At 51.5% G+C, this 17,500-nt stretch overlaps 10 non-coding genes across 10 annotated transcripts; all 10 read left to right on the top strand.

Moving 5' to 3' along the window:
- The first annotated feature begins 1,363 nt into the window (after positions 1–1,363).
- On the top strand, positions 1,364–1,482 carry LOC140474921 (5S ribosomal RNA). Its single transcript, XR_011959536.1, has one exon. It is a non-coding gene; the product is annotated as a 5S ribosomal RNA (ribosomal RNA).
- Positions 1,483–3,013: 1,531 nt separating this feature from the next.
- On the top strand, positions 3,014–3,132 carry LOC140467398 (5S ribosomal RNA). The gene has a single exon (XR_011955444.1). It is a non-coding gene; the product is annotated as a 5S ribosomal RNA (ribosomal RNA).
- Positions 3,133–4,663: 1,531 nt separating this feature from the next.
- Positions 4,664–4,782, top strand: LOC140474523 (5S ribosomal RNA). The gene has a single exon (XR_011959185.1). It is a non-coding gene; the product is annotated as a 5S ribosomal RNA (ribosomal RNA).
- Positions 4,783–6,311: 1,529 nt separating this feature from the next.
- LOC140475753 (5S ribosomal RNA) lies at positions 6,312–6,430 on the top strand. The gene has a single exon (XR_011960243.1). It is a non-coding gene; the product is annotated as a 5S ribosomal RNA (ribosomal RNA).
- Positions 6,431–7,965: 1,535 nt separating this feature from the next.
- Positions 7,966–8,084, top strand: LOC140470915 (5S ribosomal RNA). The gene has a single exon (XR_011956797.1). It is a non-coding gene; the product is annotated as a 5S ribosomal RNA (ribosomal RNA).
- A 1,531-nt stretch (positions 8,085–9,615) lies between these two features.
- Positions 9,616–9,734, top strand: LOC140474910 (5S ribosomal RNA). Its single transcript, XR_011959526.1, has one exon. It is a non-coding gene; the product is annotated as a 5S ribosomal RNA (ribosomal RNA).
- Positions 9,735–11,265: 1,531 nt separating this feature from the next.
- Positions 11,266–11,384, top strand: LOC140468011 (5S ribosomal RNA). The gene has a single exon (XR_011955565.1). It is a non-coding gene; the product is annotated as a 5S ribosomal RNA (ribosomal RNA).
- Positions 11,385–12,915: 1,531 nt separating this feature from the next.
- LOC140467999 (5S ribosomal RNA) lies at positions 12,916–13,034 on the top strand. Its single transcript, XR_011955562.1, has one exon. It is a non-coding gene; the product is annotated as a 5S ribosomal RNA (ribosomal RNA).
- A 1,531-nt stretch (positions 13,035–14,565) lies between these two features.
- On the top strand, positions 14,566–14,684 carry LOC140474899 (5S ribosomal RNA). The gene has a single exon (XR_011959516.1). It is a non-coding gene; the product is annotated as a 5S ribosomal RNA (ribosomal RNA).
- Positions 14,685–16,215: 1,531 nt separating this feature from the next.
- Positions 16,216–16,334, top strand: LOC140474889 (5S ribosomal RNA). Its single transcript, XR_011959511.1, has one exon. It is a non-coding gene; the product is annotated as a 5S ribosomal RNA (ribosomal RNA).
- The last annotated feature ends 1,166 nt before the right edge of the window (positions 16,335–17,500 follow it).

Below are 17,500 nucleotides of genomic sequence, written 5' to 3'. Positions count from 1 at the left end.
AAAGAAAAGGATTGGGGCTGCACGCTGTCTGCGGCTGGCAGTCAGGAAAGGAGGACAATAGACAATAGGTGCAGGAGTTGGCCATTCTGCCCTTGGAGCCTGCACCACCATTCAATATGATCATGGCTGATCATCCTTAATCAGTATCCTGTTCCTGCCTTATCTCCATAAGCCTTGATTCCACTATCCTTGAGAGCTCTGTCCAACTCTTTCTTCAATGAATCCAGAGACTGGGCCTCCACTGCCCTCTGGGGCAGAGCATTCCACACAGCCACCACTCTCTGGGTGAAGACGTTTCTCCTCATCTCTGTCCTAAACGGTCTACCCCGTATTTTTAAGCTGTGTCCTCTGTTTCGGCACTCACGTTTCCTGCCGCCAGAGTGTCCAATCCTTTGATAATCTTATATGTCTCAACCAGATCCCCTCTCAGTCTTCTAAACTCAAGGGTACACAAGCCCAGTCGCTCCAGTCTTTCAGTGTAAGGTAATCCCGCCATTCCAGGAATTGACCTCGTCAACCTACGCTGCACTCCCTCAATAGCCAGAATGTCTCTCCTCAAATTTGGAGACCAGAACTGCACACAGTACTCCAGGTGTGGTCTCACCAGGGCCCTGTACACCTGCAGAAGAACCTCTTTGCTTCTGTACTCGATCCCTCTTGTTATGAAGGCCAGCATGCTATTAGCCTTCTTCACTACCTGCTGTACCTGCATGCTTACCTTCATTGAGTGGTGTACAAGAACCCCCAGATCTCTCGGTACTGTCCCTTGACCGAAATTGATTCCATTTAGGTAGTAATCTGCCTTCCTGTTCTTGCCACCAAAGTGGATAAGCATCCATTTATCCACATTAAAGTGCATCTGCCATGCATCTGACCACTCACCTAACTTGTCCAGGTCACCCGGTAATCTCCTAACATCCTCATCACATTTCACCCTGCCACCCAGCTCAGTATCATCAGCAAATTTGCTAATGTTATTGCTAATAGCATCTTCTATATCATGAACATATATTGTAAAAAGCTGCGGTCCCAGTACTGATCCCTGCGGTACCCCACTGGTCACTACCTGCCATTCCGAAATGGAGGCGTGGAGGAGTGTGGAAGGATGAGAGAATGCAGGCTGCAGCCCTATGAAGCAGGGGGAGGTCTTGCAGTTGGCCTGTGTGGGGATGTGGGAGACGACAGGAGCCTGGTGGGCAAGGGCTAGCTGGAGGGGGGGAGGGAGGGAGGGAAGCACGCACGGAGGAGGAAGAGCAAAGAGAAAAGAGAGAAAAAAAAAACAAAGGGGATCAAGAGAAAGAGCAGCAAAGAAAATGTGGCTGGCCAGCACGCCTTGAAGTGGGGAGAAAAGGCAGGGGCCAGCGCCTACGGCCATACTAGTCTGAAAACGCCCGATCTCGTCTGATCTCGGAAGCTAAGCAGACTCAGGCCTGGTTAGTACTTGGATGGGAGACCGCCTGGGAATACCAGGTGCAGTAGGCTTTTTCCGCCAGCAGGGGCTGCTCAAGTCACCCCTCTGCACTCGTGTTGGGCCACGCACGCAATGCAGCGACAGGTTATTTTTGCTGCCGCTGTGCCTGGCATCAGTCTCCTGCAGGCAGGAGACAGGGAGGGGAGGAGAGCGGAGCGCTGCCAAAATCAGCAAGAAAGACGGAAAGAAAGGGATTGGGGCTGCACGCTGTCTGCGGCTGGCAGTCAGGAAAGGAGGACAATAGACAATAGGTGCAGGAGTTGGCCATTCTGCCCTTGGAGCCTGCACTACCATTCAATATGATCATGGCTGATCATCCTTAATCAGTATCCTGTTCCTGCCTTATCTCCATAAGCCTTGATTCCACTATCCTTGAGAGCTCTGTCCAACTCTTTCTTCAATGAATCCAGAGACTGGGCCTCCACTGCCCTCTGGGGCAGAGCATTCCACACAGCCACCACTCTCTGGGTGAAGACGTTTCTCCTCATCTCTGTCCTAAACGGTCTACCCCGTATTTTTAAGCTGTGTCCTCTGTTTCGGCACTCACGTTTCCTGCCGCCAGAGTGTCCAATCCTTTGATAATCTTATACGTCTCAACCAGATCCCCTCTCAGTCTTCTAAACTCAAGGGTACACAAGCCCAGTCGCTCCAGTCTTTCAGTGTAAGGTAATCCCGCCATTCCAGGAATTGACCTCGTCAACCTACGCTGCACTCCCTCAATAGCCAGAATGTCTCTCCTCAAATTTGGAGACCAGAACTGCACACAGTACTCCAGGTGTGGTCTCACCAGGGCCCTGTACACCTGCAGAAGAACCTCTTTGCTTCTGTACTCGATCCCTCTTGTTATGAAGGCCAGCATGCTATTAGCCTTCTTCACTACCTGCTGTACCTGCATGCTTACCTTCATTGAGTGGTGTACAAGAACCCCCAGATCTCTCGGTACTGTCCCTTGACCGAAATTGATTCCATTTAGGTAGTAATCTGCCTTCCTGTTCTTGCCACCAAAGTGGATAAGCATCCATTTATCCACATTAAAGTGCATCTGCCATGCATCTGACCACTCACCTAACTTGTCCAGGTCACCCGGTAATCTCCTAACATCCTCATCACATTTCACCCTGCCACCCAGCTCAGTATCATCAGCAAATTTGCTAATGTTATTGCTAATAGCATCTTCTATATCATGAACATATATTGTAAAAAGCTGCGGTCCCAGTACTGATCCCTGCGGTACCCCACTGGTCACTGCCTGCCATTCCGAAATGGAGGCGTGGAGGAGTGTGGAAGGATGAGAGAATGCAGGCTGCAGCCCTATGAAGCAGGGGGAGGTCTTGCAGTTGGCCTGTGTGGGGATGTGGGAGACGACAGGAGCCTGGTGGGCAAGGGCTAGCTGGAGGGAGGGAGGGAGGGAAGCACGCACGGAGGAGGAAGAGCAAAGAGAAAAGAGAGAAAAAAAAAACAAAGGGGATCAAGAGAAAGAGCAGCAAAGAAAATGTGGCTGGCCAGCACGCCTTGAAGTGGGGAGAAAAGGCAGGGGCCAGCGCCTACGGCCGTACTAGTCTGAAAACGCCCGATCTCGTCTGATCTCGGAAGCTAAGCAGACTCAGGCCTGGTTAGTACTTGGATGGGAGACCGCCTGGGAATACCAGGTGCAGTAGGCTTTTTCCGCCAGCAGGGGCTGCTCAAGTCACCCCTCTGCACTCGTGTTGGGCCACGCACGCAATGCAGCGACAGGTTATTTTTGCTGCCGCTGTGCCTGGCATCAGTCTCCTGCAGGCAGGAGACAGGGAGGGGAGGAGAGCGGAGCGCTGCCAAAATCAGCAAGAAAGACGGAAAGAAAGGGATTGGGGCTGCACGCTGTCTGCGGCTGGCAGTCAGGAAAGGAGGACAATAGACAATAGGTGCAGGAGTTGGCCATTCTGCCCTTGGAGCCTGCACCACCATTCAATATGATCATGGCTGATCATCCTTAATCAGTATCCTGTTCCTGCCTTATCTCCATAAGCCTTGATTCCACTATCCTTGAGAGCTCTGTCCAACTCTTTCTTCAATGAATCCAGAGACTGGGCCTCCACTGCCCTCTGGGGCAGAGCATTCCACACAGCCACCACTCTCTGGGTGAAGACGTTTCTCCTCATCTCTGTCCTAAACGGTCTACCCCGTATTTTTAAGCTGTGTCCTCTGTTTCGGCACTCACGTTTCCTGCCGCCAGAGTGTCCAATCCTTTGATAATCTTATATGTCTCAACCAGATCCCCTCTCAGTCTTCTAAACTCAAGGGTACACAAGCGCAGTCGCTCCAGTCTTTCAGTGTAAGGTAATCCCGCCATTCCAGGAATTGACCTCGTCAACCTACGCTGCACTCCCTCAATAGCCAGAATGTCTCTCCTCAAATTTGGAGACCAGAACTGCACACAGTACTCCAGGTGTGGTCTCACCAGGGCCCTGTACACCTGCAGAAGAACCTCTTTGCTTCTGTACTCGATCCCTCTTGTTATGAAGGCCAGCATGCTATTAGCCTTCTTCACTACCTGCTGTACCTGCATGCTGACCTTCATTGAGTGGTGTACAAGAACCCCCAGATCTCCCGGCACTGTCCCTTGACCGAAATTGATTCCATTTAGGTAGTAATCTGCCTTCCTGTTCTTGCCACCAAAGTGGATAAGCATCCATTTATCCACATTAAAGTGCATCTGCCATGCATCTGACCACTCACCTAACTTGTCCAGGTCACCCGGTAATCTCCTAACATCCTCATCACATTTCACCCTGCCACCCAGCTCAGTATCATCAGTAAATTTGCTAATGTTATTGCTAATAGCATCTTCTATATCATGAACATATATTGTAAAAAGCTGCGGTCCCAGTACTGATCCCTGCGGTACCCCACTGGTCACTGCCTGCCATTCCGAAATGGAGGCGTGGAGGAGTGTGGAAGGATGAGAGAATGCAGGCTGCAGCCCTATGAAGCAGGGGGAGGTCTTGCAGTTGGCCTGTGTGGGGATGTGGGAGACGACAGGAGCCTGGTGGGCAAGGGCTAGCTGGAGGGAGGGAGGGAGGGAAGCACGCACGGAGGAGGAAGAGCAAAGAGAAAAGAGAGAAAAAAAAAACAAAGGGGATCAAGAGAAAGAGCAGCAAAGAAAATGTGGCTGGCCAGCACGCCTTGAAGTGGGGAGAAAAGGCAGGGGCCAGCGCCTACGGCCATACTAGTCTGAAAGCGCCCGATCTCGTCTGATCTCGGAAGTTAAGCAGACTCAGGCCTGGTTAGTACTTGGATGGGAGACCGCCTGGGAATACCAGGTGCAGTAGGCTTTTTCCGCCAGCAGGGGCTGCTCAAGTCACCCCTCTGCACTCGTGTTGGGCCACGCACGCAATGCAGCGACAGGTTATTTTTGCTGCCGCTGTGCCTGGCATCAGTCTCCTGCAGGCAGGAGACAGGGAGGGGAGGAGAGCGGAGCGCTACCAAAATCAGCAAGAAAGACGGAAAGAAAGGGATTGGGGCTGCACGCTGTCTGCGGCTGGCAGTCAGGAAAGGAGGACAATAGACAATAGGTGCAGGAGTTGGCCATTCTGCCCTTGGAGCCTGCACCACCATTCAATATGATCATGGCTGATCATCCTTAATCAGTATCCTGTTCCTGCCTTATCTCCATAAGCCTTGATTCCACTATCCTTGAGAGCTCTGTCCAACTCTTTCTTCAATGAATCCAGAGACTGGGCCTCCACTGCCCTCTGGGGCAGAGCATTCCACACAGCCACCACTCTCTGGGTGAAGACGTTTCTCCTCATCTCTGTCCTAAACGGTCTACCCCGTATTTTTAAGCTGTGTCCTCTGTTTCGGCACTCACGTTTCCTGCCGCCAGAGTGTCCAATCCTTTGATAATCTTATATGTCTCAACCAGATCCCCTCTCAGTCTTCTAAACTCAAGGGTACACAAGCCCAGTCGCTCCAGTCTTTCAGTGTAAGGTAATCCCGCCATTCCAGGAATTGACCTCGTCAACCTACGCTGCACTCCCTCAATAGCCAGAATGTCTCTCCTCAAATTTGGAGACCAGAACTGCACACAGTACTCCAGGTGTGGTCTCACCAGGGCCCTGTACACCTGCAGAAGAACCTCTTTGCTTCTGTACTCGATCCCTCTTGTTATGAAGGCCAGCATGCTATTAGCCTTCTTCACTACCTGCTGTACCTGCATGCTTACCTTCATTGAGTGGTGTACAAGAACCCCCAGATCTCTCGGTACTGTCCCTTGACCGAAATTGATTCCATTTAGGTAGTAATCTGCCTTCCTGTTCTTGCCACCAAAGTGGATAAGCATCCATTTATCCACATTAAAGTGCATCTGCCATGCATCTGACCACTCACCTAACTTGTCCAGGTCACCCGGTAATCTCCTAACATCCTCATCACATTTCACCCTGCCACCCAGCTCAGTATCATCAGCAAATTTGCTAATGTTATTGCTAATAGCATCTTCTATATCATGAACATATATTGTAAAAAGCTGCGGTCCCAGTACTGATCCCTGCGGTACCCCACTGGTCACTACCTGCCATTCCGAAATGGAGGCGTGGAGGAGTGTGGAAGGATGAGAGAATGCAGGCTGCAGCCCTATGAAGCAGGGGGAGGTCTTGCAGTTGGCCTGTGTGGGGATGTGGGAGACGACAGGAGCCTGGTGGGCAAGGGCTAGCTGGAGGGAGGGAGTGAGGGAAGCACGCACGGAGGAGGAAGAGCAAAGAGAAAAGAGAGAAAAAAAACAAAGGGGATCAAGAGAAAGAGCAGCAAAGAAAATGTGGCTGGCCAGCACGCCTTGAAGTGGGGAGAAAAGGCAGGGGCCAGGGCCTACGGCCATACTAGTCTGAAAGCGCCCGATCTCGTCTGATCTCGGAAGCTAAGCAGACTCAGGCCTGGTTAGTACTTGGATGGGATACCGCCTGGGAATACCAGGTGCAGTAGGCTTTTTCCGCCAGCAGGGGCTTTTCAAGTCACCCCTCTGCACTCGTGTTGGGCCACGCACGCAATGCAGCGACAGGTTATTTTTGCTGCCGCTGTGCCTGGCATCAGTCTCCTGCAGGCAGGAGACAGGGAGGGGAGGAGAGCGGAGCGCTGCCAAAATCAGCAAGAAAGACGGAAAGAAAGGGATTGGGGCTGCACGCTGTCTGCGGCTGGCAGTCAGGAAAGGAGGACAATAGACAATAGGTGCAGGAGTTGGCCATTCTGCCCTTGGAGCCTGCACCACCATTCAATATGATCATGGCTGATCATCCTTAATCAGTATCCTGTTCCTGCCTTATCTCCATAAGCCTTGATTCCACTATCCTTGAGAGCTCTGTCCAACTCTTTCTTCAATGAATCCAGAGACTGGGCCTCCACTGCCCTCTGGGGCAGAGCATTCCACACAGCCACCACTCTCTGGGTGAAGACGTTTCTCCTCATCTCTGTCCTAAACGGTCTACCCCGTATTTTTAAGCTGTGTCCTCTGTTTCGGCACTCACGTTTCCTGCCGCCAGAGTGTCCAATCCTTTGATAATCCTATATGTCTCAACCAGATCCCCTCTCAGTTTTCTAAACTCAAGGGTACACAAGCCCAGTCGCTCCAGTCTTTCAGTGTAAGGTAATCCCGCCATTCCAGGAATTGATCTCGTCAACCTACGCTGCACTCCCTCAATAGCCAGAATGTCTCTCCTCAAATTTGGAGACCAGAACTGCACACAGTACTCCAGGTGTGGTCTCACCAGGGCCCTGTACACCTGCAGAAGAACCTCTTTGCTTCTGTACTCGATCCCTCTTGTTATGAAGGCCAGCATGCTATTAGCCTTCTTCACTACCTGCTGTACCTGCATGCTTACCTTCATTGAGTGGTGTACAAGAACCCCCAGATCTCTCGGTACTGTCCCTTGACCGAAATTGATTCCATTTAGGTAGTAATCTGCCTTCCTGTTCTTGCCACCAAAGTGGATAAGCATCCATTTATCCACATTAAAGTGCATCTGCCATGCATCTGACCACTCACCTAACTTGTCCAGGTCACCCGGTAATCTCCTAACATCCTCATCACATTTCACCCTGCCACCCAGCTCAGTATCATCAGCAAATTTGCTAATGTTATTGCTAATAGCATCTTCTATATCATGAACATATATTGTAAAAAGCTGCGGTCCCAGTACTGATCCCTGCGGTACCCCACTGGTCACTGCCTGCCATTCCGAAATGGAGGCGTGGAGGAGTGTGGAAGGATGAGAGAATGCAGGCTGCAGCCCTATGAAGCAGGGGGAGGTCTTGCAGTTGGCCTGTGTGGGGATGTGGGATACGACAGGAGCCTGGTGGGCAAGGGCTAGCTGGAGGGAGGGAGGGAGGGAGGGAAGCACGCACGGAGGAGGAAGAGCAAAGAGAAAAGAGAGAAAAAAAAAACAAAGGGGATCAAGAGAAAGAGCAGCAAAGAAAATGTGGCTGGCCAGCACGCCTTGAAGTGGGGAGAAAAGGCAGAGGCCAGCGCCTACGGCCATACTAGTCTGAAAGCGCCCGATCTCGTCTGATCTCGGAAGCTAAGCAGACTCAGCCCTGGTTAGTACTTGGATGGGAGACCGCCTGGCAATACCAGGTGCAGTAGGCTTTTAACGCCAGCAGGGGCTGCTCAAGTCACCCCTCTGCACTCGTGTTGGGCCACGCACGCAATGCAGCGACAGGTTATTTTTGCTGCCGCTGTGCCTGGCATCAGTCTCCTGCAGGCAGGAGACAGGGAGGGGAGGAGAGCGGAGCGCTGCCAAAATCAGCAAGAAAGACGGAAAGAAAGGGATTGGGGCTGCACGCTGTCTGCGGCTGGCAGTCAGGAAAGGAGGACAATAGACAATAGGTGCAGGAGTTGGCCATTCTGCCCTTGGAGCCTGCACCACCATTCAATATGATCATGGCTGATCATCCTTAATCAGTATCCTGTTCCTGCCTTATCTCCATAAGCCTTGATTCCACTATCCTTGAGAGCTCTGTCCAACTCTTTCTTCAATGAATCCAGAGACTGGGCCTCCACTGCCCTCTGGGGCAGAGCATTCCACACAGCCACCACTCTCTGGGTGAAGACGTTTCTCCTCATCTCTGTCCTAAACGGTCTACCCCGTATTTTTAAGCTGTGTCCTCTGTTTCGGCACTCACGTTTCCTGCCGCCAGAGTGTCCAATCCTTTGATAATCCTATATGTCTCAACCAGATCCCCTCTCAGTCTTCTAAACTCAAGGGTACACAAGCCCAGTCGCTCCAGTCTTTCAGTGTAAGGTAATCCCGCCATTCCAGGAATTGACCTCGTCAACCTACGCTGCACTCCCTCAATAGCCAGAATGTCTCTCCTCAAATTTGGAGACCAGATCTGCACACAGTACTCCAGGTGTGGTCTCACCAGGGCCCTGTACACCTGCAGAAGAACCTCTTTGCTTCTGTACTCGATCCCTCTTGTTATGAAGGCCAGCATGCTATTAGCCTTCTTCACTACCTGCTGTACCTGCATGCTGACCTTCATTGAGTGGTGTACAAGAACCCCCAGATCTCTCGGTACTGTCCCTTGACCGAAATTGATTCCATTTAGGTAGTAATCTGCCTTCCTGTTCTTGCCACCAAAGTGGATAAGCATCCATTTATCCACATTAAAGTGCATCTGCCATGCATCTGACCACTCACCTAACTTGTCCAGGTCACCCGGTAATCTCCTAACATCCTCATCACATTTCACCCTGCCACCCAGCTCAGTATCATCAGCAAATTTGCTAATGTTATTGCTAATAGCATCTTCTATATCATGAACATATATTGTAAAAAGCTGCGGTCCCAGTACTGATCCCTGCGGTACCCCACTGGTCACTGCCTGCCATTCCGAAATGGAGGCGTGGAGGAGTGTGGAAGGATGAGAGAATGCAGGCTGCAGCCCTATGAAGCAGGGGGAGGTCTTGCAGTTGGCCTGTGTGGGGATGTGGGAGACGACAGGAGCCTGGTGGGCAAGGGCTAGCTGGAGGGAGGGAGGGAGGGAAGCACGCACGGAGGAGGAAGAGCAAAGAGAAAAGAGAGAAAAAAAAAACAAAGGGGATCAAGAGAAAGAGCAGCAAAGAAAATGTGGCTGGCCAGCACGCCTTGAAGTGGGGAGAAAAGGCAGGGGCCAGCGCCTACGGCCATACTAGTCTGAAAACGCCCGATCTCGTCTGATCTCGGAAGCTAAGCAGACTCAGGCCTGGTTAGTACTTGGATGGGAGACCGCCTGGGAATACCAGGTGCAGTAGGCTTTTTCCGCCAGCAGGGGCTGCTCAAGTCACCCCTCTGCACTCGTGTTGGGCCACGCACGCAATGCAGCGACAGGTTATTTTTGCTGCCGCTGTGCCTGGCATCAGTCTCCTGCAGGCAGGAGACAGGGAGGGGAGGAGAGCGGAGCGCTGCCAAAATCAGCAAGAAAGACGGAAAGAAAGGGATTGGGGCTGCACGCTGTCTGCGGCTGGCAGTCAGGAAAGGAGGACAATAGACAATAGGTGCAGGAGTTGGCCATTCTGCCCTTGGAGCCTGCACCACCATTCAATATGATCATGGCTGATCATCCTTAATCAGTATCCTGTTCCTGCCTTATCTCCATAAGCCTTGATTCCACTATCCTTGAGAGCTCTGTCCAACTCTTTCTTCAATGAATCCAGAGACTGGGCCTCCACTGCCCTCTGGGGCAGAGCATTCCACACAGCCACCACTCTCTGGGTGAAGACGTTTCTCCTCATCTCTGTCCTAAACGGTCTACCCCGTATTTTTAAGCTGTGTCCTCTGTTTCGGCACTCACGTTTCCTGCCGCCAGAGTGTCCAATCCTTTGATAATCTTATATGTCTCAACCAGATCCCCTCTCAGTCTTCTAAACTCAAGGGTACACAAGCCCAGTCGCTCCAGTCTTTCAGTGTAAGGTAATCCCGCCATTCCAGGAATTGACCTCGTCAACCTACGCTGCACTCCCTCAATAGCCAGAATGTGTCTCCTCAAATTTGGAGACCAGAACTGCACACAGTACTCCAGGTGTGGTCTCACCAGGGCCCTGTACACCTGCAGAAGAACCTCTTTGCTTCTGTACTCGATCCCTCTTGTTATGAAGGCCAGCATGCTATTAGCCTTCTTCACTACCTGCTGTACCTGCATGCTGACCTTCATTGAGTGGTGTACAAGAACCCCCAGATCTCTCGGTACTGTCCCTTGACCGAAATTGATTCCATTTAGGTAGTAATCTGCCTTCCTGTTCTTGCCACCAAAGTGGATAAGCATCCATTTATCCACATTAAAGTGCATCTGCCATGCATCTGACCACTCACCTAACTTGTCCAGGTCACCCGGTAATCTCCTAACATCCTCATCACATTTCACCCTGCCACCCAGCTCAGTATCATCAGCAAATTTGCTAATGTTATTGCTAATAGCATCTTCTATATCATGAACATATATTGTAAAAAGCTGCGGTCCCAGTACTGATCCCTGCGGTACCCCACTGGTCACTGCCTGCCATTCCGAAATGGAGGCGTGGAGGAGTGTGGAAGGATGAGAGAATGCAGGCTGCAGCCCTATGAAGCAGGGGGAGGTCTTGCAGTTGGCCTGTGTGGGGATGTGGGATACGACAGGAGCCTGGTGGGCAAGGGCTAGCTGGAGGGAGGGAGGGAGGGAAGCACGCACGGAGGAGGAAGAGCAAAGAGAAAAGAGAGAAAAAAAAAACAAAGGGGATCAAGAGAAAGAGCAGCAAAGAAAATGTGGCTGGCCAGCACGCCTTGAAGTGGGGAGAAAAGGCTGGCGCCAGCGCCTACGGCCATACTAGTCTGAAAACGCCCGATCTCGTCTGATCTCGGAAGCTAAGCAGACTCAGGCCTGGTTAGTACTTGGATGGGAGACCGCCTGGGAATGCCAGGTGCAGTAGGCGTTTTCCGCCAGCAGGGGCTGCTCAAGTCACCCCTCTGCACTCGTGTTGGGCCACGCACGCAATGCAGCGACAGGTTATTTTTGCTGCCGCTGTGCCTGGCATCAGTCTCCTGCAGGCAGGAGACAGGGAGGGGAGGAGAGCGGAGCGCTGCCAAAATCAGCAAGAAAGACGGAAAGAAAGGGATTGGGGCTGCACGCTGTCTGCGGCTGGCAGTCAGGAAAGGAGGACAATAGACAATAGGTGCAGGAGTTGGCCATTCTGCCCTTGGAGCCTGCACCACCATTCCATATGATCATGGCTGATCATCCTTAATCAGTATCCTGTTCCTGCCTTATCTCCATAAGCCTTGATTCCACTATCCTTGAGAGCTCTGTCCAACTCTTTCTTCAATGAATCCAGAGACTGGGCCTCCACTGCCCTCTGGGGCAGAGCATTCCACACAGCCACCACTCTCTGGGTGAAGACGTTTCTCCTCATCTCTGTCCTAAACGGTCTACCCCGTATTTTTAAGCTGTGTCCTCTGTTTCGGCACTCACGTTTCCTGCCGCCAGAGTGTCCAATCCTTTGATAATCTTATATGTCTCAACCAGATCCCCTCTCAGTCTTCTAAACTCAAGGGTACACAAGCCCAGTCGCTCCAGTCTTTCAGTGTAAGGTAATCCCGCCATTCCAGGAATTGACCTCGTCAACCTAGGCTGCACTCCCTCAATAGCCAGAATGTCTCTCCTCAAATTTGGAGACCAGAACTGCACACAGTACTCCAGGTGTGGTCTCACCAGGGCCCTGTACACCTGCAGAAGAACCTCTTTGCTTCTGTACTCGATCCCTCTTGTTATGAAGGCCAGCATGCTATTAGCCTTCTTCACTACCTGCTGTACCTGCATGCTTACCTTCATTGAGTGGTGTACAAGAACCCCCAGATCTCTCGGTACTGTCCCTTGACCGAAATTGATTCCATTTAGGAAGTAATCTGCCTTCCTGTTCTTGCCACCAAAGTGGATAAGCATCCATTTATCCACATTAAAGTGCATCTGCCATGCATCTGACCACTCACCTAACTTGTCCAGGTCACCCGGTAATCTCCTAACATCCTCATCACATTTCACCCTGCCACCCAGCTCAGTATCATCAGTAAATTTGCTAATGTTATTGCTAATAGCATCTTCTATATCATGAACATATATTGTAAAAAGCTGCGGTCCCAGTACTGATCCCTGCGGTACCCCACTGGTCACTGCCTGCCATTCCGAAATGGAGGCGTGGAGGAGTGTGGAAGGATGAGAGAATGCAGGCTGCAGCCCTATGAAGCAGGGGGAGGTCTTGCAGTTGGCCTGTGTGGGGATGTGGGAGACGACAGGAGCCTGGTGGGCAAGGGCTAGCTGGAGGGAGGGAGGGAGGGAAGCACGCACGGAGGAGGAAGAGCAAAGAGAAAAGAGAGAAAAAAAAAACAAAGGGGATCAAGAGAAAGAGCAGCAAAGAAAATGTGGCTGGCCAGCACGCCTTGAAGTGGGGAGAAAAGGCAGGGGGTAGCGCCTACGGCCATACTAGTCTGAAAACGCCTGATCTCGTCTGATCTCGGAAGCTAAGCAGACTCAGGCCTGGTTAGTACTTGGGTGGGAGACCGCCTGGGAATACCAGGTGCAGTAGGCTTTTTCCGCCAGCAGGGGCTGCTCAAGTCACCCCTCTGCACTCGTGTTGGGCCACGCACGCAATGCAGCGACAGGTTATTTTTGCTGCCGCTGTGCCTGGCATCAGTCTCCTGCAGGCAGGAGACAGGGAGGGGAGGAGAGCGGAGCGCTGCCAAAATCAGCAAGAAAGACGGAAAGAAAGGGATTGGGGCTGCACGCTGTCTGCGGCTGGCAGTCAGGAAAGGAGGACAATAGACAATAGGTGCAGGAGTTGGCCATTCTGCCCTTGGAGCCTGCACCACCATTCAATATGATCATGGCTGATCATCCTTAATCAGTATCCTGTTCCTGCCTTATCTCCATAAGCCTTGATTCCACTATCCTTGAGAGCTCTGTCCAACTCTTTCTTCAATGAATCCAGAGACTGGGCCTCCACTGCCCTCTGGGGCAGAGCATTCCACACAGCCACCACTCTCTGGGTGAAGACGTTTCTCCTCATCTCTGTCCTAAACGGTCTACCCCGTATTTTTAAGCTGTGTCCTCTGTTTCGGCACTCACGTTTCCTGCCGCCAGAGTGTCCAATCCTTTGATAATCCTATATGTCTCAACCAGATCCCCTCTCAGTCTTCTAAACTCAAGGGTACACAAGCCCAGTCGCTCCAGTCTTTCAGTGTCAGGTAATCCCGCCATTCCAGGAATTGACCTCGTCAACCTACGCTGCACTCCCTCAATAGCCAGAATGTCTCTCCTCAAATTTGGAGACCAGATCTGCACACAGTACTCCAGGTGTGGTCTCACCAGGGCCCTGTACACCTGCAGAAGAACCTCTTTGCTTCTGTACTCGATCCCTCTTGTTATGAAGGCCAGCATGCTATTAGCCTTCTTCACTACCTGCTGTACCTGCATGCTGACCTTCATTGAGTGGTGTACAAGAACCCCCAGATCTCTCGGTACTGTCCCTTGACCGAAATTGATTCCATTTAGGTAGTAATCTGCCTTCCTGTTCTTGCCACCAAAGTGGATAAGCATCCATTTATCCACATTAAAGTGCATCTGCCATGCATCTGACCACTCACCTAACTTGTCCAGGTCACCCGGTAATCTCCTAACATCCTCATCACATTTCACCCTGCCACCCAGCTCAGTATCATCAGCAAATTTGCTAATGTTATTGCTAATAGCATCTTCTATATCATGAACATATATTGTAAAAAGCTGCGGTCCCAGTACTGATCCCTGCGGTACCCCACTGGTCACTGCCTGCCATTCCGAAATGGAGGCGTGGAGGAGTGTGGAAGGATGAGAGAATGCAGGCTGCAGCCCTATGAAGCAGGGGGAGGTCTTGCAGTTGGCCTGTGTGGGGATGTGGGAGACGACAGGAGCCTGGTGGGCAAGGGCTAGCTGGAGGGAGGGAGGGAGGGAAGCACGCACGGAGGAGGAAGAGCAAAGAGAAAAGAGAGAAAAAAAAAACAAAGGGGATCAAGAGAAAGAGCAGCAAAGAAAATGTGGCTGGCCAGCACGCCTTGAAGTGGGGAGAAAAGGCAGGGGCCAGCGCCTACGGCCATACTAGTCTGAAAACGCCCGATCTCGTCTGATCTCGGAAGCTAAGCAGACTCAGGCCTGGTTAGTACTTGGATGGGAGACCGCCTGGGAATACCAGGTGCAGTAGGCTTTTTCCGCCAGCAGGGGCTGCTCAAGTCACCCCTCTGCACTCGTGTTGGGCCACGCACGCAATGCAGCGACAGGTTATTTTTGCTGCCGCTGTGCCTGGCATCAGTCTCCTGCAGGCAGGAGACAGGGAGGGGAGGAGAGCGGAGCGCTGCCAAAATCAGCAAGAAAGACGGAAAGAAAGGGATTGGGGCTGCACGCTGTCTGCGGCTAGCAGTCAGGAAAGGAGGACAATAGACAATAGGTGCAGGAGTTGGCCATTCTGCCCTTGGAGCCTGCACCACCATTCAATATGATCATGGCTGATCATCCTTAATCAGTATCCTGTTCCTGCCTTATCTCCATAAGCCTTGATTCCACTATCCTTGAGAGCTCTGTCCAACTCTTTCTTCAATGAATCCAGAGACTGGGCCTCCACTGCCCTCTGGGGCAGAGCATTCCACACAGCCACCACTCTCTGGGTGAAGACGTTTCTCCTCATCTCTGTCCTAAACGGTCTACCCCGTATTTTTAAGCTGTGTCCTCTGTTTCGGCACTCACGTTTCCTGCCGCCAGAGTGTCCAATCCTTTGATAATCTTATATGTCTCAACCAGATCCCCTCTCAGTCTTCTAAACTCAAGGGTACACAAGCCCAGTCGCTCCAGTCTTTCAGTGTAAGGTAATCCCGCCATTCCAGGAATTGACCTCGTCAACCTACGCTGCACTCCCTCAATAGCCAGAATGTGTCTCCTCAAATTTGGAGACCAGAACTGCACACAGTACTCCAGGTGTGGTCTCACCAGGGCCCTGTACACCTGCAGAAGAACCTCTTTGCTTCTGTACTCGATCCCTCTTGTTATGAAGGCCAGCATGCTATTAGCCTTCTTCACTACCTGCTGTACCTGCATGCTGACCTTCATTGAGTGGTGTACAAGAACCCCCAGATCTCTCGGTACTGTCCCTTGACCGAAATTGATTCCATTTAGGTAGTAATCTGCCTTCCTGTTCTTGCCACCAAAGTGGATAAGCATCCATTTATCCACATTAAAGTGCATCTGCCATGCATCTGACCACTCACCTAACTTGTCCAGGTCACCCGGTAATCTCCTAACATCCTCATCACATTTCACCCTGCCACCCAGCTCAGTATCATCAGCAAATTTGCTAATGTTATTGCTAATAGCATCTTCTATATCATGAACATATATTGTAAAAAGCTGCGGTCCCAGTACTGATCCCTGCGGTACCCCACTGGTCACTGCCTGCCATTCCGAAATGGAGGCGTGGAGGAGTGTGGAAGGATGAGAGAATGCAGGCTGCAGCCCTATGAAGCAGGGGGAGGTCTTGCAGTTGGCCTGTGTGGGGATGTGGGATACGACAGGAGCCTGGTGGGCAAGGGCTAGCTGGAGGGAGGGAGGGAGGGAAGCACGCACGGAGGAGGAAGAGCAAAGAGAAAAGAGAGAAAAAAAAAACAAAGGGGATCAAGAGAAAGAGCAGCAAAGAAAATGTGGCTGGCCAGCACGCCTTGAAGTGGGGAGAAAAGGCTGGCGCCAGCGCCTACGGCCATACTAGTCTGAAAACGCCCGATCTCGTCTGATCTCGGAAGCTAAGCAGACTCAGGCCTGGTTAGTACTTGGATGGGAGACCGCCTGGGAATACCAGGTGCAGTAGGCTTTTTCCGCCAGCAGGGGCTGCTCAAGTCACCCCTCTGCACTCGTGTTGGGCCACGCACGCAATGCAGCGACAGGTTATTTTTGCTGCCGCTGTGCCTGGCATCAGTCTCCAGCAGGCAGGAGACAGGGAGGGGAGGAGAGCGGAGCGCTGCCAAAATCAGCAAGAAAGACGGAAAGAAAGGGATTGGGGCTGCACGCTGTCTGCGGCTGGCAGTCAGGAAAGGAGGACAATAGACAATAGGTGCAGGAGTTGGCCATTCTGCCCTTGGAGCCTGCACCACCATTCAATATGATCATGGCTGATCATCCTTAATCAGTATCCTGTTCCTGCCTTATCTCCATAAGCCTTGATTCCACTATCCTTGAGAGCTCTGTCCAACTCTTTCTTCAATGAATCCAGAGACTGGGCCTCCACTGCCCTCTGGGGCAGAGCATTCCACACAGCCACCACTCTCTGGGTGAAGACGTTTCTCCTCATCTCTGTCCTAAACGGTCTACCCCGTATTTTTAAGCTGTGTCCTCTGTTTCGGCACTCACGTTTCCTGCCGCCAGAGTGTCCAATCCTTTGATAATCTTATATGTCTCAACCAGATCCCCTCTCAGTCTTCTAAACTCAAGGGTACACAAGCCCAGTCGCTCCAGTCTTTCAGTGTAAGGTAATCCCGCCATTCCAGGAATTGACCTCGTCAACCTAGGCTGCACTCCCTCAATAGCCAGAATGTCTCTCCTCAAATTTGGAGACCAGAACTGCACACAGTACTCCAGGTGTGGTCTCACCAGGGCCCTGTACACCTGCAGAAGAACCTCTTTGCTTCTGTACTCGATCCCTCTTGTTATGAAGGCCAGCATGCTATTAGCCTTCTTCACTACCTGCTGTACCTGCATGCTTACCTTCATTGAGTGGTGTACAAGAACCCCCCGATCTCTCGGTACTGTCCCTTGACCGAAATTGATTCCATTTAGGAAGTAATCTGCCTTCCTGTTCTTGCCACCAAAGTGGATAAGCATCCATTTATCCACATTAAAGTGCATCTGCCATGCATCTGACCACTCACCTAACTTGTCCAGGTCACCCGGTAATCTCCTAACATCCTCATCACATTTCACCCTGCCACCCAGCTCAGTATCATCAGTAAATTTGCTAATGTTATTGCTAATAGCATCTTC

Source organism: Chiloscyllium punctatum, chromosome 3 (assembly GCF_047496795.1).
Source record: "Chiloscyllium punctatum isolate Juve2018m chromosome 3, sChiPun1.3, whole genome shotgun sequence".
NCBI lineage: Eukaryota > Metazoa > Chordata > Chondrichthyes > Orectolobiformes > Hemiscylliidae > Chiloscyllium > Chiloscyllium punctatum.
Note: the sequence above shows the minus strand (reverse complement) of the source record. Positions and strands in the feature narration are given on the sequence as shown.